Here is a 26714-nt window from a genome sequence, read left to right on the forward strand (position 1 = left end):
GGAGGCCGGGAGGGCGAGAGGGGGAGGGCCGAGGGGAGCGGAGTGGAGGCAGATCCCGGTATCTCCTCGGATGGGAAGGGAAGAAGGGGCTCAGCCAGCCGGGCGGGGAGGCGCATCGCCCCGGGAGAGGCTTCCTCTCGGCGCCGGGCGGGGAGCCGGGGTGACCCGCTCAGGGACGGGGCGGGAGAGGCTGCCCGGGCCGGGGGGGGGGGGGAGGCGGAGACAAGAGGGGAGGCGGAGGGACCCCGTCCCGGGGGGAAATGGCGGGGGGGCGCCGCACCGCCCGCTCTGCGCCACCTGCGCTGGGCCGGGGCTGTCGGGCACGACGGGGCCGGGCGGCGGCGGTGGCAGCGGCAGCGGGACGGGCCGCTCCGCCCTGACCCGCCGCGGGGCTGTTGGGGAAGGGGGGGGGGGGGGCGCGGCTGCCGGCTCCACAGGAAGCTCCCCGGGCTGGCACGGGGCTTGCGGCTGCGGGGACAGGCGTGACCCGGTCCCGTGGACTGCCCGCGCCCCCCCGCCCTCGCTCCTCAGGGACCCCCCCGGCCCCGCTCCTCAGGGACCCTCCGCTCCTCAGGGACCCCTCCCGGCCCCGCTCCTCAGGGACCCTCCGCTCCTCAGGGACCCTCCCGGCCCTGCACCTCAGGGACCCTCCCGGTCCCACTCCCCAGGGCCTCAGAAGCCAGGTGCGAAAGGCCTCCCTCCTTTTCTCATCACTTTTGACCCCTCTTTTTCTGCTTCCCCCTTCCCTTGGTGTCCCTTTCATCTCCCCTCTCAAGGCAGAAAGCTTTGGGTGGTGGTCCTCCATGGATCAGCCCCTTGTACTACAATCAGGTCCTCCCCAAAGCTCTCCACCGCAAGGTGAAAAGCTCGTTCACTAGGCACTTTTGGAAGTGCTTAGTCTAAGTAAGTTCATCTTACTTAGCCTAAGTGAGTTCATCTGCTGAAAACTCCCCTCACACTAGGTGAGGGCCCGCTTTTTTTGCCAAAACCAGCTGGAAATTTGTGGCATTGCTAGAGATCAGACTGAGATCTCCAGAGCACTGTTTCATTGTATTAATTGTAGGGATATCCTTCTTTTTAAAGACTTTAACTTCTGAAATTTAGTGGTACCAATTATATAAATAGATTCCAAATAAGCCTTTGGCCAGGAACTGCACCCTGCAGTTTTGTTTCAAAGACTGGGGTTGATTTCTTCAAAACTTAAATTTTGTTTGCAGTTCTGGTTTTGTTGCTGTTGTGCATACGATTTAAAACCAATGTGTAATAATAATTATTCATGTGCCTGAGAAAATGAGCTGAAGAATTCCCCATTTAATTAACAAGGCAAGACAGAAATAAGTGACAAGCAATTTCTTGAACATAAGAGTTTCCATATTGGGTGAGGCCAAGGGCTTTGCTGGACCTATGTCATGTCACATTAGTAAAGAGCAAGCTCAGTCCCCTCCAGCACTTTTTCTGCCACCATTATTTCAAACTCAGAGATTTTCTGAGGTAGATGTAGTTTCTATGACCTTAGTAATCTTCACTGGATTTCTTCCATTACTTGCCCATCTTCCCTAAAACCTACATAGATCTGTAGAACCTATGACCTGCTGTGGTGACAAGTTCCACAGGTCAGCCATGTGTTGTGCAAAAACCTGCCTCCTTTTGTGCATTTTCAACCTGGCTACTGCTAGCTTCATTTGATGCTCACTAATTCTTTATCATACGCTTTGTAGCCCTTCTCCCACCTTGAAGGATTCTACTTTACATGAAAGACATTCCTGTTTCCCATCCTACTGCTGACATGCAGGGACCAGAACAGCATCCAAAAGATGATGCAGGCAAACCCTTCCTGCCAGTGGCAAGTAGAAAACAAGAAGCAACAGCTACTAGCATTGGGCAGCTGTGTTGAGCAACAGCAACTGCAGCTTGGGAGGTTCAGACTGGGAAAAATTTCTTCACCAAAAGGAACATGCAACACTGGAAAAAATTGCCCAGACATGTTGTGGAATTGCCATCCTTGGTCATTTCCAACATTTAGCTATGCAGAGCCACTGCTGACCTGGTCAAGTGTTGGCAATAGTTCTGCTTCAAGTAGGAGCTTGGTGGGACTCGGTGACCTGCAGAGGTCCCTCTCAACCAGTATTTCTGTGATTCTTTACCTGTACAGAAGATGCAAGCAAAATATGGATTTCTGTGGCACCAGGAAGATAGTCTTTGTTTAGTTTTCTACTGATTTCTTAACACTTCCTGGTACTTTTTATTTTTTTTGGCAGCTGTTGAGCACCAGGCTGATGTTCCCATGGAGCCCTTTTCGTGACTCCAGGACTCTCTCTCCTGAGAAGTAATGACCAGATCAGAACCTGCCTTTTCATACTTGAAGTAAGGACCATTTCCCCCCTTCTACATCAATTCACATTTATCTACATTGAACTCCATCTGCCATTTTATTGATCAGTCTCTCCCTTCCATAAACTTGTCTGCAGATCTTCAAGTTTGTGTCATCTTTATTAACCTAAATAACTTGATAGGCTCATTAGACTTTGTGACTTGGCTACTGATCCCCTTTCCAGGTCATTTATGAATACGCTGAACAGTGCAGGGTCAGCAGATTGCTATTGGTAATCTATCATTCCTACAAAAACTGATCCCTTAGTCCTATAGTTTGTTTCCCATCTTTCAGAAAATTTGGCTAGCAGAGGTTCATTTCTGTTTACTGCACTCCGGATGATGGGATCAATGTGTTTCTGCTGCATCGCTCTGCTCACTCCTGCTTTCAGAATCTGGGCTGCACCATTTATTTCATGCTTTCTTTTTTTACCTGAAAGATTACCTGTCTAATACTAATAGATTTGACTCCTGCTTTCACATTCCTCTTTCTTCTCAGTGACACTCACTGCAAGTACTCAAACTTTGTAAAACATTGTAAAAAATTTTGTAGAAAAATTGGAATAAATTTACGAGCACAACTTATATTCATGGTTTTTAATTATTTCAAACCATTTTCCTTTGATCCTGTTTCATTACTAATATTTTATTTCTTGCAATAAAAGATTATGCATTTTGAATAATTCTTTATAAAAATTTAGAGGGCTTTTTTAAAAAAAAAATAAGTATCACATTAAAAATTTCCTCAAAATATAGTTTGCAAAAAACATGAGGAATACATATTTCAGAGTACTGTTTCTTTAGAAACACACTGTATAATATACATGGTGGAGCTGTAAAAATATAATTGTTGGAAGACTTCCAGCATGCTAATTTTATCCTTCAGAAGTAATTTTATCTCATTAGAAGATTAGTGAGCCCTTTCGGAATTTCTACATGTTCCAAAAATAAGTTTGACATTGTATACCAACTGAGAGATGTTCACTTGGAACTGAGCTTTGAAAGACTGACACCCAAAATAAATAAATAGTAATAAAAAGTGTCGGAGAAAAAAATAAAAACAAATCTGCATTAACATCAAGAATGTACTGACTTCTATCAAAATTCTTCCTGCATCTATAAAGACAATAGAGAGAAAACCCCCAAGTTTTTACCATCAGATTTGTACCCTGGATTTGAGTGAATTCACAGAACTGTAGTATTGTTATGTTAGGGTAGAAAAGGTACAAAATGTTTCCTAGTAAGATTCTCCTAGATCTTTTTTCAGGTAGAAATTTGAGATAGGAGCTGCACCTTTCCCTGTGGGCAACATATGCTGACCATGGATGTACCGGCTGGGCAGCTGCCCCTGGAATGTCATCTGGCCTTACAATGCTCTCATGTGGGTCTTGCACACATGCAAAAAATATTTGATAGTAGCAACAACATGCCTTGTCTGCAGTCTCTGAATTGTATTCCATATTGTGCATTGTGCCTTAGCAGGCAGATATACCTAGCCACAGAATATTCTTTCACATATGATTTATAGGAAGAGAAAACAGGCAGGTACAATTCAGGAAAACTGAAACAAGTTTCATAGATTTCAAAAAGAATGCAAGTACCTATCACCAAATTAACAGTGCATAGTCCCTTGCCATACCCCAAGGTAGTCAGCTTTAATCTCTTCCCTTCTTCCCTTCAGTCTTTCTTCTACTCATGTATACATGTACTTTATTGCAAAACTAGCGATTACTTGATGGTGCAGGTAACTCTCTTTTCTTCACACTTTAATTCTCAAGCTACCTCTGGGTGCTCTTCCAGCTCAGCTGATATCATATGTTTCATTTCCTTTCTACTTGTCTCAGGAAGACTATTTTTTTATGAGCTTTAACACTTTTACAGTCCTCAAACACTAAACTTCGGATAACTCATTGACTCATGATCAATGGAAGTGAGATAATTCCTACTGCTCTCAGAATAAAGGGATGTGAAACACAATGGATCTTTCTTACAGGATCAAGAATGGTCTCCATGGTAGTGTCTCTTCTGTGGCAGCTTGTTGCCACAGAAGCCCTTTTGTTTTGTGGACCAGTTGGGGTTGGTTATTGTGCTGTTCAGATGTTCCTATGACACAATGCTGACTGGTTAGACTAAAACACTGAATGAAACAGACCTCTGTTAGAGACCCTGGCTTTGAGGACTTGGAAAGGACACAAGAACTGCAATAAATTGCATCATTTTTTAAGTGTGCACAGTGGGGACAAAGAGGACGACAACAGCATCGCTAGCTCAGGAGGATTCTGCATAGACCAATGGACTATTGCAGTACAGGCTGGTGAGGTAGTTATTTTAAATTGGATGTAGGTGTACGAGGGGAGTATAGTGCCAGAAATAAGGATATTAGCCATAAGTGCAATGTCATCAACACAAGAACTTAACAGATGATGAAGGAGCGGTGTGAAACTCAAGGCATCTAGTTGTGACCTGATTTTCACAATAGGAGTGTATGAACTAGATATATGGGTAAATAATAGACTTGGAAAACCCCCCACTGCTTTGTAGTAGTACAGACAGATAAACGTCCAATTTCAGAGTTAAAACCATGTCAAGCTGTGGTCAAATCAAGAGGATGCTTTCTTCAAAAAAAAAATAAATTTGGATATATGTAAGCATATCACCCATAGGAGAGAGGCTTTCCTAATTCTACAGAATCGAGGAAGTTAATAGCCCCGCCACCACCCAGCTCTTGCCTTTCATCTTTTTTGTCTCCCCCTAGAAAAGCAGTTGAAAATCAAGCTGTGCAGGCTCATTGTTCTGACATTCATGTGTTTAGTAGAAAAAGAGTTGACTGTTCACTCATCATTGCTAAAAGAGCAAAACCTGTAATTCTTACCTGATGTGTCTCCTCATGGAGATATATATATATATATATAAAGTGAACATTTTCTTTGAGGAAAATTTCCATAAAGAGAGGTATTTATTTCTGGAGATGTGTCAGATGGCAAATATTTTTATACATATGATGTGTTGGCAGGTTGCAGGCAGGTACTGTTGAGGAAAAAAAGAACCCACACCATTTTTGTGAGCATATTACTTTGAAGGAAACGGTTTCCTCCAACTGGCATTCCCATTGTGCTCACCGGCACCTTTACTGGAAAATCAGTGAACTGTAGGTGGTAATACAGCATACTATGATATGGATAAATGACATTTCGATGTGAGGAAAAAAGAAGTGCATGTCCAGAGACTGAGAAATTTTGGAAAAAACCCTGACTTTGTCTGGCTAAAGCTGAATATTCTTTCCCTCCCCAAGCCTCTAAATTCCTATAATGGAAACAGCATACCACAGAGGAGAGTTAATAGAGTAATGTTGACATGTTAGATAATATAAGATTTTAGCTACCATCAGCATGATTGACCCAACAAGGGGAGAAGAGATTCCAGGGAAAGATGAACATGGTGCCTAATCTCAGTATTGAAACCAGCAGAGAGTCAGTGGCTGTTAAATGCACATCTTAATTTTTTTTTTTTGACATTCCTTTGTTAATAAGGAATTGACAGCAATTACCAGAGAAAATGTGACATTCTGAATAAAACTGAGTGCCTGTGGTACTTCCAAACAGAATATTGAAGCAATCTTCCCCTAGAAGTACGGACAAAGTAGGAAAAGGTGCAGTAACAGAAACTGCATTTTCAAGAGCTCAGAAAAAAAAAGTGGGGGGAAGGATGTTGGCCTTAATCCAAGGGTAGTAAGGAATATTGTCTTTATTATCAGTGGTAACTGAAGGTGACCATAAACCATTTACTGCCATCACAAACATGCCCAGGAGAGTACAAGATTAATTTTTCAGCTATAGCTGCATGACTTATAAATTGAATATAAACCTGAGGGAAAAACCACACCTTAAAAGAAGCATTTACTTAACCACATTCCAGAATAGTGTTCCATCAAAAGGCAAATCTTTTTCTTTTTTTTTTTTTTTTATTCTTAGTAAACTGTAGGTATAAATTTAGATCTGAAGAAAACCTGGTGATACTGTTTTAAAATTCCATTCACAACCCCAAAATAGCTGGATGTTTCTGCTAAAATTATTAACAGTGTAATAGCTCCTAATGTTGGAATTTTTAAGATTTCACTTCAGACTTCAAACTTTATATTCCACTGAAACTAACACAGGCATTTTATACCTCTCAGCACCGTGATTACTATTAGGAAAACAACACTAAATTTGTTGCAAAACCCATGGTAAATAACAGCATTGGGGTTGCGAGGTGGGCCTTGTTGCTGTCCAGAGGTCGTTAAGCATACATTATTTTGGGATCTCTGAAACTGGCAGGGAAAACCAGGACCAAACAACATGCGGGACACATTTTTAATGCAATCTTCAATTTTCTGTTTTGCACCCCACATATCTCTCTCCTATGTTTTCTGTTCATGTATTCTCCACTGCATTAGGCAGGACTCCGTCACGCTGGTAACTGAAGGGAGGAATTACAGCTGCAGCTAAAGTAACGGGGGATCTTTTTTGTGGGTGATACCGTGCAGGAGATTGAAGTAAATACGCGTAACTATTCTTGGCTCTCAAAGTCTCTGCATATTTCTAATAGTTTTAAAGCTGTCTGTAGGTTTTCAGCTTGCTGCTGGAATCATTTCCACATGCTAACAACACAGTGAATAGTTCAACAAGGAAAGGGAAGGCAGAAACTCTTCACTGTAATCAGACACCCCTTTGCACTTTCTCAGTGTTGATTTCTGCAGTAGTGTTTGCATAGAATCATGTCTTCTGTCTGCCGTTCTGACTGTACTAGTGCCCTAAGGATTTCTGAAGGTCTAGCATTGCTCTTAAGAGCTTACAGGCGAAAGTATCCTCAGAAAGAAACCATAGATAAACATAAATAGATATTGAGGGACAATTAAGCTTTTTTTTTTTTTTAAAGCCTGACCTAAATTTGACCTTGATGTTAGTAAAGACATGTCCTAAGACTGTCTGGCAACTCATTCTCTTTCACTGTCACTCATTACAATGCCAGGTTCAGGCAAGGTGCATCCTCATGCAGGCAGGCGGAGACCCACTGAGGCTTTTCTCACAGGATCTGTATGGTGACAAGGAAAGACAGAAGGAGCGAGCTACAGCATGCATTTTCCCCCTGTGGCAGGCAAATTAACAAAATAGTTTGATTGCCCTGACAAAAAAGGAGATAAAAGTTAGAAAACATGTTATTGTTATCTTTTTCAGGTGTTGCTTGGGAAAACTGTAAATCTGGGTGTAAGTCTGGAGAGCAGTTGGCAAAACAAGAGCTAACTTAACCGTGATGTGAGCTGAATTTGTTTGAGAGGAAGTTCTGTTTCTGTTCATTCCTGCCTCAAAACTCTCTAGCAGGTTGTCAAGCTATAACATTTGCAATGAAACATGCAATGCAAGCAGCGCAGAGCGGGACACTAACAACACTTGAAAGCAGTTCATGTCAGACCAATACTTTCAGAGGTATCATCAGATCAACAGTAGCATATTGGTTTATTTATTATCCTAGCATATCCGCACTTCTAATTTTGAATGACTTTTTGAATTAAATGTATTGCAGAATCCATCTTTGGTGGCATCTTCCACAACTCTATGGATTATTTGATACCAATATAATATTCATCCCCACTGATTTATTTGGCCTGCTTATTGGTACAACTGGTAAGGTGTGGGAGACAAACCCAAAGCCCAAGCAAAACAGAAAAAATTCCCAGGCCTTTGTATCAGGTCTTAAGAGAAGAATGATGGTGGAGGTTCAATAACCACATAGATTCTCTTTCTCTACCCATTACACTTTTTGCTTCTGATTAACTCTGTAGCCCATAGTCTCCTTGCATAGTTTAACTGTATTAAAGCAAAACAGATGAAAGAAGATCGACTTTAGAATTAATTTCATGTAAGTTAAAATAAATGAAAAAATATAGCCCCAACTTGTAATGGAAAACTGATACTCTTCTAAAGAATTATCACCCATCCACATACCTCTGCTCAGCCAAGATTTTTAAACCAACAACTGCACATGACTCAGTTACCAAATCCTCGTTAAAAGTATATTTTGTCAAAACTCCCTGAGGTGGAATTTGCCTCCCTCTTGTATTTGTATGAACTTCACCTTGTTTTCAGCAGAGGCAAACATTTATACACGTTCAGTTTATTACCAGAAGTTGTGGGACTACTGGGTGGATAACCCTTCTCTATCACAGCAAGCATAAGCTATTTGTCTTCATCTGTGGCTTGTGCTTCTTCATTTCATTTTCATTAAGGTCCTGTTTATTGTTACAGTGACAACTCCTCTCACTGTCTGTAACATAATCCAGTATTTTCCACGCATTACGTGTTTGAACAAACACCATCACACTTTGCCTGCTTCTGGTGTTGCCTCCCTGCTCTCCCTCTCACTTCAAAAGCAGCTTCTCTCTTACTTCATGATGCCATTTCAAATCCTTCCTTAAAGCTCTCCCTTTGTGTGACACCTGGAGAACACTCATCACACTTAGGCTATCGATGGGCAGAAACCAAGCACACAGAGCATTACCACTTTACTCTCTCCTTAGTCATCTACAATCAGCAGATGACTGTAGAGTCCCGGTTTAGGATAAAGATTTTATAAATAATAATAACACAAATAATAAATGAACTTTTGCAGCATGGGATAAAATACGTACATTACTTCAGTTGCCACAACACTGGTTTTAGAAAAGATTTAAATAGATGCAGTTGCTCTGCTTGTGCCAGTGCCCATTCTGTTTTAATCATAATTACTGACAGCACACTGTTGCAGAAACAGCTCTGCATTTCCACTTAAAAATCTCAGGTTTAGCAATTCATGAACTGCATCTAAAAATATATCCTCATTTGAAAATTGGCATTCAAGCTACAGTCTAGAAGCAGTTCCTGTTTAAACCTATTTAGTTAGTTCAGCAGTTTTATCTAAGAACACAAAAGATACCTTTGCTGTTCCAGAAAGCAGTTTTCCATTTGTCCATATTCAGAACTGACTTTGATGACATTGTTCTGCATTTCAATTTTCTCTAATATGAGCTTTTAAAAAAAAAAATAATTCATTTACCATGTATTAGCTTTGTACTTTCTTGCCCTTTGGTGGTCAGTGCTGAGTAGCAGTAGGAAGACACTGGCTGAAGTCACATAGATTAGAGAAAGAACTATAGAATGCCAAAAAGCATATGGAAATGCCCAGTCCTTTGGTTTACTTTGGCAAATATATGCCAAAGAATTATGCCTAAATAACAGGCTTACTACAGAACAAAATGGCATAGGCCTTCCAAGTTAAACAAGCACCTAGCCAGGAGAAAGCTTTGCAGTTACTAACAGCATGATAAAAGGGAGTCCTCTAGGACAATGTAAAACTCTTCCAGAGAATGAGGGTCCCAAGTCAATGAGATTCTCTCCCAGTTAATTTTTAATTCTGTTTTCAAATTTATTACTCTCTTTCTCAACCATGGGAAGGTCTTACAATGTATAGCCATTTACTGCAGCCTGCGATGGGCTGTATGAACCTCAGAGTGGCTGAGCAAAGCTACAGAGCTATTAGTGTCTCCGTCAACTCTTCTGCACTTTTCCTGCAAGATCTGTCAAATCACAGGGGAGGAATTAAAAAGGAAAGACCCAGGCTGGCTGGCTTGGATTTAGCACATGACCAGATGTTGCTAGATGCCAAAATTTTCCACAGTTGGATACGTTTGGCTTAGGACTAATGTGTTTGCATTGCTACCTGGAACCTGCTGAAAGTCTGAATGGGGATGTGGCAGCTAGCAGTATTTAGAAAGGGAGCATCTGCCCTCTTGGAACCTCATGAATTTAATCCCCATCGAGGTACATTCAGCAATTTATTCAAACTTTCAAAGCTGTGTGCTTACACAGGCCTAGAACAGGATAACCGCTGTCTTCATGTTGGCATAACTTTATATAGATAAGGAGCATTGCACACAACACTTGCATGTACATTTGCAAACAAGGCCAAGTATCACAAGCTTATGCTGTTTGTAAGAATGTCAAGTGCATAATTGAATTATTTGATTAATTTGAGTATCCCGTAGCACAAAAATGCATTGTGTACTTACAACATGAGTGATGTAAAACTTAAGCAGCAAATGTAATGGGTCAAATTGCCAGAAAAAAATCACTACAACCCTCTGATTATTTTCAAATTATGTGTACAAGCAGAGCCCATCACAAACAAAACTATGCCTACGAATTGTCTGAGTGGATGTCACACTGGCTTCTGCATAGGAAAATTCCTTTAGGGAGGTAAACAACTCATCCAGATTATTCACCGGGCTACAGAAAGCCAAGCTTTTTAAACAGTTGTTAGTGACTTAATAATACATGAATATGACACCGAGGTTAAAAACTGAAGCACAGAAAATAAAATCCAAAGGGCATAAGGTAAGACTAATGGGCAAATTCATGTATCTGAATTTTTCTTATTTACATTAGCAGTCATGCTTTGTTGACTTCAGCAATCTATATTGCTGCTTAGTAGCATTATTATCTTAACTCTAAAATGTTCAATTAAGATTTTATTGAATGGGGTTCATTAGAAAAATATGATGGTATTCCCAGAGTATGAGCCTGACTTCATTTTTTGATTCTTTATTCTTTCACTTGCCAGAAAGCATTGGAAACACTGGATTCAGTTCCACTGACTCAGCTCTTTCTAGTAAAACATACAGTATTGCAACTGGTTAGTCTCATTTATTAATTCTAGAACGGGTCTTTTTTGAGATGACTCTAGGAAAATTTCTCCTTTTATAAAATGTTCCTATTTTGCTTCAAGAAAAGTTTTGTTTTGACTTCTAACATATAATTTTAAAAAGAGATAAGATTAATTAATTACTGCCATGAATTACTAAAAGTGTGAAATGCTATTGGATAAAGGTTTTAATTTGTAGAGTGGGCCAAACTAATGTACCTCAGCTAATTTACTGGTTGTTTATTTTTCAAGCCTATTCTGCTGTCCAAAGAATAAACCAGTTCTGCTAATGTTTGCAAAAAACAAATTCCATTGCTTTGTAATAAGTAAACATTACAACACTGACAATATTGCTAAGACTTAAAGTACCAAAAATGTCAATATTCTACGTAGGAATCAAGATACTTCTTTAAATCAAGGTTTAAACTGATATTGAATCAGAAGTTCAGTGAGTTAAAAATACTACGTGGTTAAGTCATCATTGGGCCAAATCACCCAATTTAGAAAGGAGGCAACCAAATCACAGGAACAAAGGAACAAAGAATTATTTCTTATTAACCCTGTATTACAAGATCAAAGAAAATTAAATTGGTTTAATTGAAACCTCCTTATTCTTCTATTCCTCTTTCATTCCCAGCACATAACAGTGAAATTGAAATAGTTGGTAAAGGATCTTTCTAACCATGTTGATTTTGGGCCCTAGTTACAGATATTAACTAAAGCATTAAAACAAATATAGCTAGTCTTAAATAGTTTCTTAGATTTCAGATTCAGTGCTATTACAGGACTGCAAAATTAAGCTTTGGGCTTTGTAGTTGTGCAGGTGATCCGATATGTCTCGCAGGATGGAGAACCCACAACAGAGCACACTGGGCTTTCAGCCTCCCTTACCACAGCCACCTCTGTCTTTCTCAGGTGTTTTACTTGATGAATCTTGTATTGTATTAGATGAAAAGTCTGCATGTTTCAGAAATTGCTGATTGATAAGGAGGGTATTTAGGTTCTTATTGATAAGCAGAATAATTTCATAAAGGCCAGTTAGAGATTGTCATTTCTCCTGAAGACAGAAAAGTAGTTAGGGAAAGTCGTGTTGAGAGTGGCTTCTGTGGGACTGTCACTGCTGCAATCATATGGTGGAAAAGACGAAGGAGGGAGTCTGTGGCTGCCTTTACAGAAAAAGGCCTCTTATTTTCAATAAATAGGTCATAGCCAGATGATCTGCTCTGGGCATTTATGCATGGTTTGGACCTTCACAAGCTCACAGAAATAGCTGCAGGCCTAATTGTTAAGTCTTTCATTCACCTCAAAAGCATCTTATGTTCCCTGGGCATACTGGAAATCAGCTGAACGAACCCACTATCAATAGCTGCATCACAACACCAGGCGTAAAAGCTATGGGAGAGTACATGGAGTCTTGCTGATTTTTACACTGTATGGTTTATACCCAATTAATAAGAAAGAACGAATAGCAAAGTTCTGCTTCCACATTTTATCAATGTAAGCTCCATATAATATAAAATTATTCAAGTATATGTCAAGGAAAAATTCTTATTTGAGCTATTTCTCTCACCTCACATTGTTATCATAGCTGTCAGTATTCCAGTGCATTCTTTAGAAATTAAATTGCGCATGGATTGACATCATAACATCATAGTAGTTTTACATCAAAGAATAAGAGCCTATAGAATTTATATAGCTACAGTGTGTCATAAATCAGTTTCCATAAAAATGTTACAGTAACTGAGCCAATGCTATCATAATGAGTTTCTTAAAAAAATAATATAATAAAATAAATTGTGTACAGTGGCCTTCATTTAAAAATTAATGACAGATCTCTCTTCCCATTTTGTTGACTGTTTTCATGCCACTTTAATGCATTCACTGTATCAGTATCAGTGTATGGGAATAAGCACTACCAGAATGAGATGCCTCACCAGTATGATTGTTCATTCCAGCCATTGTTCGGTCCAAACTAAACCTTCAGCTTAAACCTGGTATGTTTCCAGTTGTTTATTTCAGCTAAGACAGGACCACAGTGCAAGTAATTACATACCATTTTCTTCAGTATATTCCAGGTATTCAATTTGGATTTCTTTCTGGGAGACATAGACATAAGCTACTTCAAGACTGTCAATACCTCTGACATAAACCCTCTGTGTCTTTCATTAAGCTAATCAGCTTCCTCTGGATTTTTCCAGATTTTGTGTTTAGCAATGGAGGAAAAAAAATCAAGCTCACAATATTCCGTAGCTTTATCTACTCCATCTGTTTTAGGGTGAGATGTTTTTTGTCTCTAGGATCTATCAAAGGAAACTTTATGACTCGATTAAAGACAAGGAGGGCTAGTAAGGCATGCGGGACAAAGGAGAGGCATTTAATAAGGGTTTCAAGGGTCAATGCAGAGCAATTAGGGGTTTTGGCTTTGAATCTGTAGAAAACTATAGAGGGAGCCTAGAAAGATTAGCTTGAATGGCTAAAGTTACCTTTTTGGAATAACTCACAGACGCTAAACTCTTAGGTGGCTAAATTTAGATGAGGTAAATCCCATTCTCAATATGGTGTCAGTTCAGTGGTGCTTAATCATGAGCTATTTTATAGCAACTGTCTCCCACTGATGAAAATTAGAGAAGAATATGATTTTTTCTGGATCAAGTTATGAATAAGTATAATGGAGGATGATTTGGAAATTTACTTTCTTAAAAAAATTATCTCAATCTTAGAATTAGAAGATTACATTAAAGAATAAATATTTTTGATAGATTTAAAGAAAAGAAAAATCCCCAAGCCACAAGGTAATAGTAATTTTTTAGATTATTGATCCTTTGAGATTCTTGTGGTCTGATGTAGACATGACTGTGAATCCCTGATTAAAGGATTGAAGTCCAAAAGTTTTTTTTAAATAGTCTGAAAGCTCAGGTTTTGTGCTCCTAGTGTCTCCTTTGTTATTTTTTTAGGATATTTTAATCATGAAACATTTCTGTAAATGGGAACTGTAATCCAGTTCTTTATGTGTAGTGGATTCTGTCTCTCCCATGATTTCCAGAGTTTTGTCTTTTATGGGAAGATTATATCCACATTGTTCTATCTTTTTCAAAATAAGTAGCAGAGGTCATATCTTGAGACTGAATCTCTCACAACAAATATACTTAAAACTTCATCATTCTGTTTTCCCATACCACTGTTTTACATTTCTCTGTAAGAAAGAGCAGACCGTAAGAAGAAAAATTCCAGTACTTGAGAGGTGGTTGTTCACAGTTTCCTTTCTCCACTCTATCAATTACAGAGAAAAGTGAGATAGTGGTGTTCTGTGCTGTTATACTTCTTATGAAGCCATATATTCAAAATCTTTGCAATAACATTGAATTTTGAGCTTTCATATTTGCTAGTTTAGTAGAAATGGCAGGTTTTGTTTCTTTCCATCTTTTTATCCAATATTTCTCATGCTAGTTTCATATTTCTTTCACTTCCTTCTGTTTCCCACTGTTCTGGAATTCCAGTACAAGATAATCCTATGCACAAAAGGAAAACAAAAGTAAGATTGCACGTGAGCTTGTGACTTTTGCAGATATTACACTGTGAACTGTGAAAGGTCTGTATAAACTTCAGAAATGTCCAGCTGCTGACAAACAGAAAATTAAATGACAATCTTTAGTTTATAGGCCTATCCCCTCACCTCATGATTTTGGAGAATGCAAAAAAGCCACCTAAATGTCATTAATGTTTGACCTGTTCTTACAGAAATGAGTGGTCTAAGGACTAAATAAAGAAATCTGCAAGATATCCTACCTTACATTCTACGCAGGGGAAAGGACTCTTCTGTTTTGCCATTTCACCAATACTAGGACTCGACTCATAACTGTCAGATCTTTGTGCTGTAACACATATATCATAGTTGAAAACAAAGACACAAAATGAGTACATATAAGGAATTTCATGAGCTGCTTTAATCACACTAAGTATTTTACACAGTAACTGTTCCTTTAGCTGGCTGCGTGGGTAAGTATTTCATGTGAAAATTAGTCTTGTAATTTCAGGTTTCAAATGAAAACAGCCCTGGTTTTGATCTGAATTTGAAACAACTTCATATTCTTACTGTATCTGGCTACCAAACTCCTTCTCACATAATAATAAATCATTTGAAATTATACGAAATGCTTTAATAATTAAGGGCAAAAGCAGAATACTGTTAACATTTTTCAACATTTTTTATTTTAATGAACTAACCACAATTTAATAGTTATAGCACTTCTGGCAGAGACATCAATTACAGGAAAAAATAAAAATGCAATAATTAAATAGACAAATGACATCAGCGAATTAAGACCCTTTACAGTTTTGCCAAGAAAAACTGTGGCTAGTGAAATTAGATACTGGATCAAGCACTGAATGCAACACAGCTTGGCAGAAGGGAGCCAGAGAAAACTTGTGAGTGTGAAAATCCATGCCTGAGAACATGGTCAGGGTTATTAGAGGCTAAAGCCCATGAGGAGAACCCGTGGCTGCTTGAAAGGAAGAGATAGGAAATTTCCCCTTGGCTCCTGTCCACAGAAGAAAGAGGACTTTAGTATTGGAAATCTTTGTCCTGCTGTTTAGGGTTAGAGGCTGCAGGGCTTGATGGATAAGTGAGGAAGATGTGTGAGGAATTAGCTTCTCTGTACAAGGTCAGCATTAATTCCATGCCAGAATGGGAAAGGTCTGAAAAGGCTGGGGCGGAGGGTAAGTAGGGAGTCAGGGAACCTGAATGCTGGACAAAGAAAGCACTCCAGCACTCCTGCCTGCTTGTGAGAGAGTGTCATTCCCAAGGCTAACCACTGCATTTTGTCATTCATTAAAGAAAACAGCCACATTTCCATTTAATTTACTGAGAGCAAGTTCTCATATATTTCTTTTGCCTTTAGCTTTTTGCTTATCTACCCTGAATACTGCATTCTGCATTCTCAAGTCCAGGTATCTGGGAAAATAAATTATTTGTTTTCTCAGGGAATTTTTCTGAAGTTAGATCATAAGCTTTTCCGGCAATTTAGCTCACAGAGATGATATATTAGGACTGATATATTAGGTCTCTCTGGCTGAAGAAGAGATCCGATTACCTAGGGAAGAAATTGGAAAGCTTACCACTGGTACTTAAGCATCCTCCTCTGAGCTTCATGAGATCTTCCATTTCTTAAAGTAGCCAGAGCCCAGCATGGAAGGACATTTTCCTCCCAAGAGCAGGACTTTCTTGAAGATACAGTACACCCTTTTCTTTCAAACTCTTAGAACATAAGCTAAACCCAAGAAAGGCCTTCAAGAACACAGACAATATTTGCCAGTGTACTGTCACTCACGGAAGTAAATTAAAAATTATGGCCATTATGAAGAGCTGCAAAAGGATATGAGTGTGATGTGGTTGCTACTCACCAAGTGTACAGGTAATAAAATGGCAGATGAAATCCAGTAGAGATTACTGTGGGAAAATTATGATTAATTATGGGAAGAAACAATTTCAGCTTAACATATACAGTGGTGGAACCAGGGTAGATGATTGCTTTTATGGTCTGAAATCATGCCATATAAACCGCTGATTCTATGAAAATATCACCTCAGTGTTGAGCAGCTGTAAAAGCAGACAGAAAGTTAGGAATTATTGGGAAAGAACAGAGCAAAACCATGGAAAATAGTACTATGCCACAATAAAATAAATTGAAGATGTCTCCACATCTTGAATACCATGTGCAGTTCTCTTCATCCATCTCAGAAACGACATAATAAAAAAAGGGAATGACAATAAAGGATACAAAGTATCAAACAGGTTCAATATGAGAAAATGGAAAACATTCTGGAAAAAGCTCATCGAGGAAAAAGAAGTTTATAAATCCTGTGTAGCATGGAGATAGGAAATAAGGAATGATTTTTCACTGGTTTTCTCCAGTAGGAGCAACATCAAATGAAATATGCAGGTCACATTCAAAATAGACAAAAGGAAGTACCTTTACATGCATTCGTAATTAACCTGTGCATCTCTGTGCCTCATAATGTTGTGGATACTAAAAGTTCACATAAATCAAAAATGGTTTGGAGAAATTCATGGAAGCAAAATCTGTTCCAGGCTTTTTTATGTAAATGAACCTCCTTCAGTTAAAATGCACCTCCTCTAGCTCAGTCAGCTCCAGAGCCAGACCTCACTCAGGAAAGTACTCTGGGAAGTGTCACTCCAATGCTTGCTAGTAGCCACTGCTTCAATTTTTTTAAATTGGTCTGGCTTTTGCTGGCAGCAGGAGAGAGACAGAAAGCAGTTTTCTTATAGTGAAAGATGTCTGTTGACATATTTTAGGCATAAAAACAGCCGCCTCAATGGAGACATGAGAACTGAGGCAGAAAAATCTCAGTGAATTTTCTCAAAAATTGAATAAGCCATGTAAAAAGACCATCTCTGGGTGCTCCAGAAGGAGAAAGCATATCTTTTTTCTACAGAAGGCACATTAGTTGATGGGATCTTGCAAATCTTGAAGGTGCAGCTCCAACAGAAGATACCACTAGTCATAAGTTTTTTTTAAATGTGAAAAGAAGCCTTTATTTTTTTTAACATATATATTATGCCATGAAATCGTGGGGAATTGTCTCCAGCAGTCCTGACTCTTTGCCGTTGGTCCTCACAAAGTATGCTTCTCAGAGGGGTGCAGGCTAGCATGTTGGTGCTTATTTCTTGTGCTTCATTTTTTTCACCTTCATGAGCTGCAGGAAACTGCTCAACAAGTATTTAGCGTGCTCAGTATGCACGTTTGGAGGCTGTGCTTAGAGCTAGCAGGTTGTTGGTTTGTCCCAGTACAGTTTTTCTTATAGCCTTATTTTTTTAAGTGGTCTCCTGTGTGATAGGGTCCAGAGTCTTGAATTAAAGGATTTGCTTCTCATGCAATTCCACCCCAACTTAGAAAACCCTAGTGAGCTCACCTGATTGTTGGAGTGAGTTTAGATCTAGCTGTAGATGGAAGAATCCTACCCACTTGAGCTCCACTTAAGCCCTCTTCTGAAGAACCTGGACTTGAAGGAGCAGAAGGAACATAGAAGTACCCTCTGCCTTCCCTGGCCCTATTTGCAGCACAATTTCAGTAGCTCCAGCCCAGCTAGTCAAGACAGGGAAGATGTGAAAAGCACCATGAAGCCATCAAACCACACCAGGCTGAGAAGAGACTGAGCCAAAGCTCCCGGTTACTTGGGAGTTGCTGTAACTACTAGGATAATATGTGGATGGGGAATATTAGCACCATTCAAAATAGTACCTACAATTGCATTTTAGGAGCACCCAGACCTGTAGGTCTGAGTGGACTCAGAAGGCTAAAGCAGAAGAATGGTTTAGTTTGTCCTCCCAGACTTCCCCTGATCACCCCTAGGGACAGAGGTGTAGTTCTGGGAGAGGCCAGAAACCACCCTGTGTCCTTCTCCAATGTGATGGGGAGCTTCTGCCGGTTTAGGCAAAGGCTGAATGTGGGAGGATGGATCAGGCTGCCGATTACGACCTTGGCCTCCCTCAGTTCACGTCCGCTTTTGATGAGGAGTCTTTGATTAGTTGAAGTCCTCTATCATGTTATCTTTTTTAATAAGGAGAATTATAAAGCAATGATTAAGGAAATAAATAAAAAAACCAGACAAAACCCAACCAACATCTCTCAGGGGAAGTTACCTAGCCAGTCTCTAGATACGTCCTTAGGTGACCACTGCTTTTCTAATAAAAGAGGTGTTTCTGCTCCTTGTGGGACGTGCAGCTTCCAGTAGAGTCAAGGATTGGAAAGGGAAGTGCTACCTTCTTTAGGGAGCCATAACAAATAGCATCATTACGTAGCCCTGAGGCCTGCAAAGAGAAGCAGGGATTCAGACCTCATTGAATGAGACTAGCAGCAGTGCAGAGATTGCCTGCACAGTTTCTATGGAAAAATAATGGTTTATTTGTCAGACAAGCTGAAGAGTTGATGTACTTTCCATTTATACTGCCTTTTCTGTAATCTGCATGTCTTTCCCATCCACTAAGATGATACTTGAAAAAATCCCAGATACAGGGGTAACAGCCTCCATGCTGAAGAAGTCAATGAAAAAGCTATATTGTCCTTAATGGAAGCTAGAAATGGTGCAATATTATCAGCTGTAAGGGTTATTATCTCTTTGTCTTCACACTTCAGTGTGGCCAGCAGCCTAGTTAGGACTGCCGAAACATACAGAGCACAAACAATTAGTACCTATGTGATGCATGTAATAGACATGGAATATATGAACCCTTCATAACATTGGAACTCAACAGCCTAAACTAACAAATATTTACATAGATAAATCTGCATAATTAGACTTTTTTGGAACAGTTTGTTTCTTTACACTTGCAATGCTGCACGTTATGCTGTTGATCCTTGATGTTGACGCAGCAATATCATTATCAAATTAAAACAGGCAGCAAGTGGCTTAAATCAGTCATCACTAGGTGTTTCCTACACTACTGTGAAATATCAATGATTGCCAATATAAACAAATTAAGAAAGCGCAGTGTTTTAAAAAGCTAGATGTCAACATTACTGTAGTAATATTGTCATTAAACTGGAAAATACTAAAAGCTTGGCATTTGCAACCCATCGGTTTCCAACCATCAATTAATTCTTTAATTCAATCCCTATATAATATAGCAATGCAGTAGTCAACATGGGAAGAATGCTCATGGCATGAATTTTTACTTGCACTTCAGAAAGTTAGCTTCTCACTTCCTGATTAACTGTAGACTCTGATTTCTTTTGAGAATACTCTAAGTCAAAAAGCTGTGAGAATTAAAAAATACCATTTCAGCTATTTGAGAAATTAATTTTGTTCTAAGTTTAAGGAGAAATTTCAATAAGGCTTTGGAACTTGAAGAAGGGCTTTCACACAACGGATCTTTTCTTCATGGTACTGTAACTTATGTGTTTTGCCCTCTGAATCCAAAAGCACCACATATGGCTGAGGATTTTAGCGGCTGTTGTAACACAGATTAATTACAATGATCCCCTTGTACAAATCCCAGGCTGGAGTCCATCAAACCATGCCCTAACTCCCAAGTATAGCATGCCCTTGTATCTTCCCTGCTTGCGGATTCCTCAGGCTACTGACTGTCACCACCAGGTCGATCACGGGAAGGGCCCAGCACGACTGTGGAGTGCAGCGCAGTCAGCCCCTGCATTCCCAGTGAGCTAGATCTTAGCTATACCTCCTGGCGTTGTTTTTACAGTTCTCTAATTACTTTCTTCATCGCTTCTACAAAATACGTTACAATCCAGGTGCTGCTACATTCTGAACTGTTTTTGTAGGTAGCCTTACGCTCATTTGTCAAATAAAAGAACATGGCACATTCCTTAATACCTTTATTTTTTCTAACTAATTGTAAATCATTCATCCTCAACCAAATGTAATCCTTAACGCTCTGTTGGGCTTTAATCAAATAATAAAGCTAGTGATACAGAAACTACACTAGGATTTCAAATCACTACAGATTATCAGGATAGCATTACAAATGCTTTCTTGTCATGTGCCCAAAGACTGCACTTACAAAATGTCTTCTTACTGGCTCCGGGGGGCTGACCCTGGCTGAATGCCAGGCACCCACCAAAACCACTCTATCGCTCCCCTCCTCAGCTGGACAGGGGAGAGAAAATATAATTAGAAGCTCATGGATTGAAAAGAGGACAGGGAGATCACTCAGCAATTACTGTCATAGGAAAACCAGACTTGACTTAGTTTAATTTATTTCCAATCAATTCTGATTATTAGTATAGTATTAGCATAATAAGCAATAAGAACAAACCTATAAAACACCCTCCCCCTATGCTTCCCTTCTTCCTGGGCTCAACTTCACTCCCGATTTCTCTGTTGTCTCCCCCCAGCAGCACAGGGCCATGGGGAATGGGGCTGGGGTCAGTCCATCACACGCTGTCTGTGCTGCTCCTTCCCCCTCAGGGGCAGGGTCCTCACACTCTGCCCTGCTCCAGCCTGGGGTCCCTCCCATGGGAGACAGTTCTCCATGAACTTCTCCAAAGTAGGTCCTTCCCATGGGCTGCAGCTCTTCAGGAACTGCTCCAGTGTGGGTCCCTCAGACAGAATGCAGTCCTTCAGGATCAGACTGCTCCAGTGAGGGTCCTTTCTATGGGGTCACAGCCTCCCTGCGGCGCCCCCCTGCTCCAGCATGGGGTCCTCCACAGGCTGCAGGTGGCTATTGGCTCCACCATGGATCTCCATGAGCTGCAGGGCACAGCCTGCCTCGCCACAGGCTTTATCACAGGCTGCAGGATGTAGAGGAATGAAGCTGGGTTAATTAACACTGATAACATACAGCTGTGGGCTGGCTTCAGGGGCGGTGGGCTGGCTGATGTGGATAACGTGCAGCTGTGGCTGGTTCCTGCTAAGTGGTTGGGCAGCCAAGAAGAGAGAGCAGCCGAGGAAGAGAGAAAAGCAGAGAGAGCACGTGCACCCTGGATAAGGAGAAGGCAGCAGAGGGGCTGGCATGAAGAGTATCGTGGAATGTGATGGTAAGAGACCTTGTTGTAGCTTCGTAGTTTGGAGAGTGCTGTGACAGCAGGGGACTCTCTGCTGTGGTGCCTGAAGCACCCCCTGCCCCCCCCTTCTGCACTGACCTTGGTGTCTGCAGGGTTGTTGTTCTCACATATTCTCACTCCTCTCCCCTGGATGCTGTTGTGCAGCAGGTTTTTTCCCTTTCTCAAATATACTATTACAGAGGTGCTACCACCCTTGCTGATGTGCTTGGCCTTGGCCAGCAGTGGGTCCATCTTGGAGCTGGTTGGCTTTGGCTCCTTTGGACACAGGGGAAGCTTCTAGCGGTTTCTCACAGAAGCCACCTCTGAGCCCTACTGCCACCCCAGAAGAGAAAAAAAAACAACAAAAAAACCAAAAACACAACAACTAAAACCCAACACCCTACCACACAAACCTGATAGATACCCTGGCTCTGTGCCTTGTTTTCGAATTGATAACCAAAACTAAACTACATGTCTCTGAGCTGTCCCACTTCATTTAAGCTTGAAAGGTTAAAGGGGTCAATGTGCACCTGTATGATTACAAGGTTGGAAGTTTCAGAAAGGAAAAAGTTATCTCAAAAACCTACCAAAATAATTTTTCAAGGCTCTTTAGAGCTGCCTCCCCAGATACTCAGCTGGGCTTCAGGATACCTCAGCAGATCCAAAAAACAAATAGCAAGTGCAGTATTACTAGGCGTCATTTGTTCTTGGATGCAAATAATGTAAGACTTATTATTATTGTACTGGGAAATGTATGAGACCACAGGAAATCCGAAATGAAAAGTGAAATTGGTTAGTCGGAGACAAGTGCCATCACTGCAGAATAGTTAGTAAATAGTATTTGCAACCACCTGCAAGTCACTTCCAAAGAAACGGAACCATATACAGCATGTTATGCCTCAATAAATTCAGTGCTCTTTGGGTTTTTTGCTTTTCATTCTAACTCCTCTTGCCTGTCTAGCTTTCACTATGCGAGTACTTCACAGATTTAAGAAACATACCTTTGCAACAGGTCTTTCCGGACAAGGTTGGACAGCCAGTAACTGCATGATCACTCATGTTCACAGGCAGGTTCTCTGGCAGAAGGCCAAGTCCTTTTCAGAGCCTGAACTACAAAGCTCTCCTATGTAGAAAGGGTCCTTTTAATACTTATTTTTGATTTACATTGAAAACAAATTTGCAGGTTTCCACTGGTAACTCGGGGACAGGGGTATCATGCAGATTTTCGGTGCCACCACCAAATTATTTCTGGCATTCCCCCTCCCAGCCTTCTTGTGTCACTGCGACGTGCTGGTGTATAGCTCTAGGTGGGTCATACAAAGTGCAGATAATTATTCAGTTAGCAAAAAGCCAGCAGAAAATAGTTAGTTACTTATAATCAAATTGAGCTGCTGATCCACTTTACTGTGTCACCTCCACAAACGGTTCCAGCAGCACAGAGATGCTGTGGAAGCGAGTGACTCGGGGTGGCACCACTGCACATCGAGCCATGGCTTTAGTGACTACATTCACTAAATCCATGAATACATCGACTGCGTGTTGCTTTGTGTCCATCCGTATATACTTATTATGTAAGTGTGTACTTGCAGAAATAGATCACTTCCAGATGTTATCAACAGGATATAACGTTTACGCCCTCTCTTGGGGCTTGAGAAAGGACATCAATGGTTTGTCTTGTAGTAACAATTCACAAGATGTCATGGTTGTGGAGAATAAATTCATTCGCTTGAGAGCAGCAACAGTAACGTAATGGGTGCTGGAGTGAAAGCCAAGGTTTTCTGGTCCTCCTGAAGAAAGCACTTAAGAGATCCTGACTCCGGAGGAGAATGGAGCACAGGTAAGAGGTTTGTCTCCCTCTCTGCAGCTTGCCTGTAATGGCTCAGGCTTTAAACTTGTACTTCAGTTGGCCAAATTGAGGCAAGCCTTATGTGAGGGGGGTCCTTATACATTAATGTTTAAAAAAAGAAAGCCACATTTAAAATTTATTTTCCTTTTTCACACTAAAATGCATTGTAAATGAGTGCCAGTTAGATGATCCAAACATTTTCCTTTCCTGAGGAACATACCTCCTGTGCATTTGAAATAGTTTGCCTTTCTCTAAGTTCACAGATTAAATTGCTGTGTAAGTCCTAACTCAAAGTTGCGTTGTCTCCCAAAATATATATGAATTAATTTATTCACTGTTTTTCTGTGCAGTCCACGTACTTCTACGTTCTTAATTAAAAAATAATTAGCTATGTTTTTAGTATAGCAGGCCAAATTCCCAGTTCATTATTGCTTGATGAAATAATAATAAAGTTAAAATGTGTTAGATTAGCTATTAATTTCTTTTTATTAATAGTTCAACTTTTACACAGATATATACAGCTTGCCATAATCTTAGCATCATTACAGAGCAAACCACCTGTTTGAATGGGATATTGTAAATAGAGCTAATTTTAGGGTTCTCCAGTCTGGCGTAATAGTCTGTCTCCTGCCAGACAATCAAATCAGGAAGAATAGATTAACTCCTTTTTTTAGGACCCATCCTCTGACAGGAGCAAAGAATGAACAATCCTTCTTGGAGCAAAGCTTTATCCTGAAAAGCGTTAGACACCGATCTTAGTCCAGTAGCTAGATATCTAAAGACTTTGATGAATGAGGGCCAGGGCTCTCAGCACCTCGCAGGAGGGAGTTAGTAGTGTGGCAGCCTCTGCAGGAGGTGGGATCACTGCTCTTAGAAATGAACAGACTGCTGCAATAGCTGGTTCGGTTCACAGGGGGAAAAATGTTGAGGATAAAAGCTAAATTTAAGTCTCCACTTCATGCACAATCTTTCTAATATATCTTGAATTAAATCTACGGTGCCCAGGAACCTGGATTGCTATTTGAGAGAAGTCATTTTGAGATATCAAACAATTTTTTAGAAACTACAGGGAAGCCTCATCATTCTATACGTTGGTACAAATGCCACCTATAGGTATAGAGAAGATTCACAAGCTAAACCGATAAAACGTGCTGTACCTTAACCCCAAATGACATAGCAGACCTATTGAGGAGCTTGGGGTGGGAAGGGAAAGGGAGGACTGAGAGCCACAGCAAGGCTGGCAAGAGCTGTAGAACGTTCAGGTCTGATTAAGACAACGGCTAACAACTTTAGGACATAAATAATCCCTACCATGCCAAAGCCAGTACGAAGAGATTAAGATCAGTCATCAGAAATAAATAATAAAGAAGAAATTTGAGATTTACAGTTGTAGCATGGAATCCATGTACAACATAAAGGATATACACTTGATTTACAGATTTTGCATATATCAAATGTAACATAGCTTCTTAAAAATGCATTAGAGTAGGTTCCATGAAAAAAAAAAAAATGTGGCTGAGGGAAACAAATTAGAAACTGAAGCCATGACTGAGATAGCACTTTCATTTCTTTTAAACTTCAAAATTAAATCTTATTATGAACTGTCTCAGGATTGCTTGAGCACAAACCCTTTTACTTTCTTTAGAAATTCATGACTAAACACAAAAAGTGCTTCCTGGTTATTGAAGAAAGTGGGTCACTAGTTTCTACATTCAGATACATTCAAATGATGTGGCTTCTTAAACTTTAAACATGTCTCATTGTATATAAACCTCAGCAAGGAATGTGCACTTTGGTGCATATGAAAATATTGGTTGAGACACTGAGACGTTTGATATACTGCACATGCACCACTCATTAATTTTCCCTGACAATTTATATGCATAGCTGTTGGGTTATCCAAATATAAACTTGCATGTACCCTGAGAGCTTGGAAGGTTCACACCCTTTTTAAATGCAGGCAGCCTTTCTTCTCCGTGAGATCCCATTAGGCCTCTGTAGTGCACTTGCCAGAAGGCTGAAGCTCAGCAGGTGTGGTCTTTCTGTAAATTTTTCCCAGTGGAAGTTTAATGGGAACCTCTCACACATATTAAAATATAATACTCACACAGATGTTTGCTGGATCAGGACCTCAGTTTGCAAACTCAGGAGGCAGGGACTATACCTTTTAGTATACACTAGCACATCCTGACTCTAGATCAGGGTCCTACATGACAGAAAATTAGTTAATAACTGAACAGTCATGAAAATATTCCCTATGAAAGCTGCTAAATTATGAAAGGCACAGTTCTAGAAAAGCAATAGGTACATTCTGGAAATAAAAGAATTTCAGGGTGCTCAGCACTTTGCATCATGGGCACTTATTTACTCGGTATAATGTTTCACAAAATGTAAGTAAAAAAGTGAAAGTGCAGCTACATGTTTCCAGATAGGTGACATGGAGATTATTCGCTTGGTCTTTACAAAATAGTTTGGAGATTAAATGTTGTGCAAAGGCTATGTTACTAAAACATGTGCTCTCATTGCATCTTTGCACTGTCATGCTCATTAGGACACAGTAATTACAGTGGCGCTTCCCTGAGATGGAAATTATGTTTCTGACAGCTTCTGTTCCTGGCCCAACCATAAAATGTCCTAAACCTGAACATACCAACATCTGGCCTGAGAGCAACCACTTCATACCATTTGAACAGAGATATAATTTAAAGAGAAGTTAAAATCACACCTCGTAATACAGGGAAGTTACCTTCCCTGTATCAGCTGAACAATTTGTTCAAAGCCTCAAGTCTGGACTCACTGCACATCCCACGTAGCTGATTCTTAGAACAAACAATTCCTTTGGAGATTGAGGTCTAAATTGCACACTGGATTCTGACTCAGTTGGAATAAATATATTTTTACCAGGAAAGAAATCAAATTAGCTCAGTTTTGAGGCACACATGACCAAGTCAACCCAAGTATGTAGTATAACTTCATCACAGAAAAGTCTATAATCAGTTACAAGAATAAGAATTACAGAGAAAGATGCTGAAACTCAGTTATCTATTTTATGGATGCACTGCATGGACCATGACCTCCCGCCTTCTTGCAGATCTGCTTTGCAGTCCACCTAAATTTCACTAGTTAATGTGATAGGTACATCACACAGTGAAAAAAATAAATTTGGGGACTCCTGCGCTAGAAGCGTTAATTATTTTTTTATTAATAGTTATTCTGGTAACAAAAGGAAGAAAAAGCCCACCACCTTTAGGTGGCTGTTTTAG

The 26714-nt window shown here is 40.2% G+C and overlaps 1 long non-coding RNA gene across 1 annotated transcript; it reads left to right on the plus strand.

Moving 5' to 3' along the window:
- Positions 1 to 27: 27 nt before the first annotated feature.
- On the plus strand, positions 28 to 26714 carry LOC308064682. Its single transcript, XR_013928489.1, has 2 exons — positions 28 to 2364; positions 7587 to 26714. It is a non-coding gene; the product is annotated as an uncharacterized lncRNA (long non-coding RNA).

This window comes from Falco punctatus, assembly GCF_963210335.1.
Source record: "Falco punctatus genome assembly, chromosome: 5".
Classification (NCBI taxonomy): domain Eukaryota; kingdom Metazoa; phylum Chordata; class Aves; order Falconiformes; family Falconidae; genus Falco; species Falco punctatus.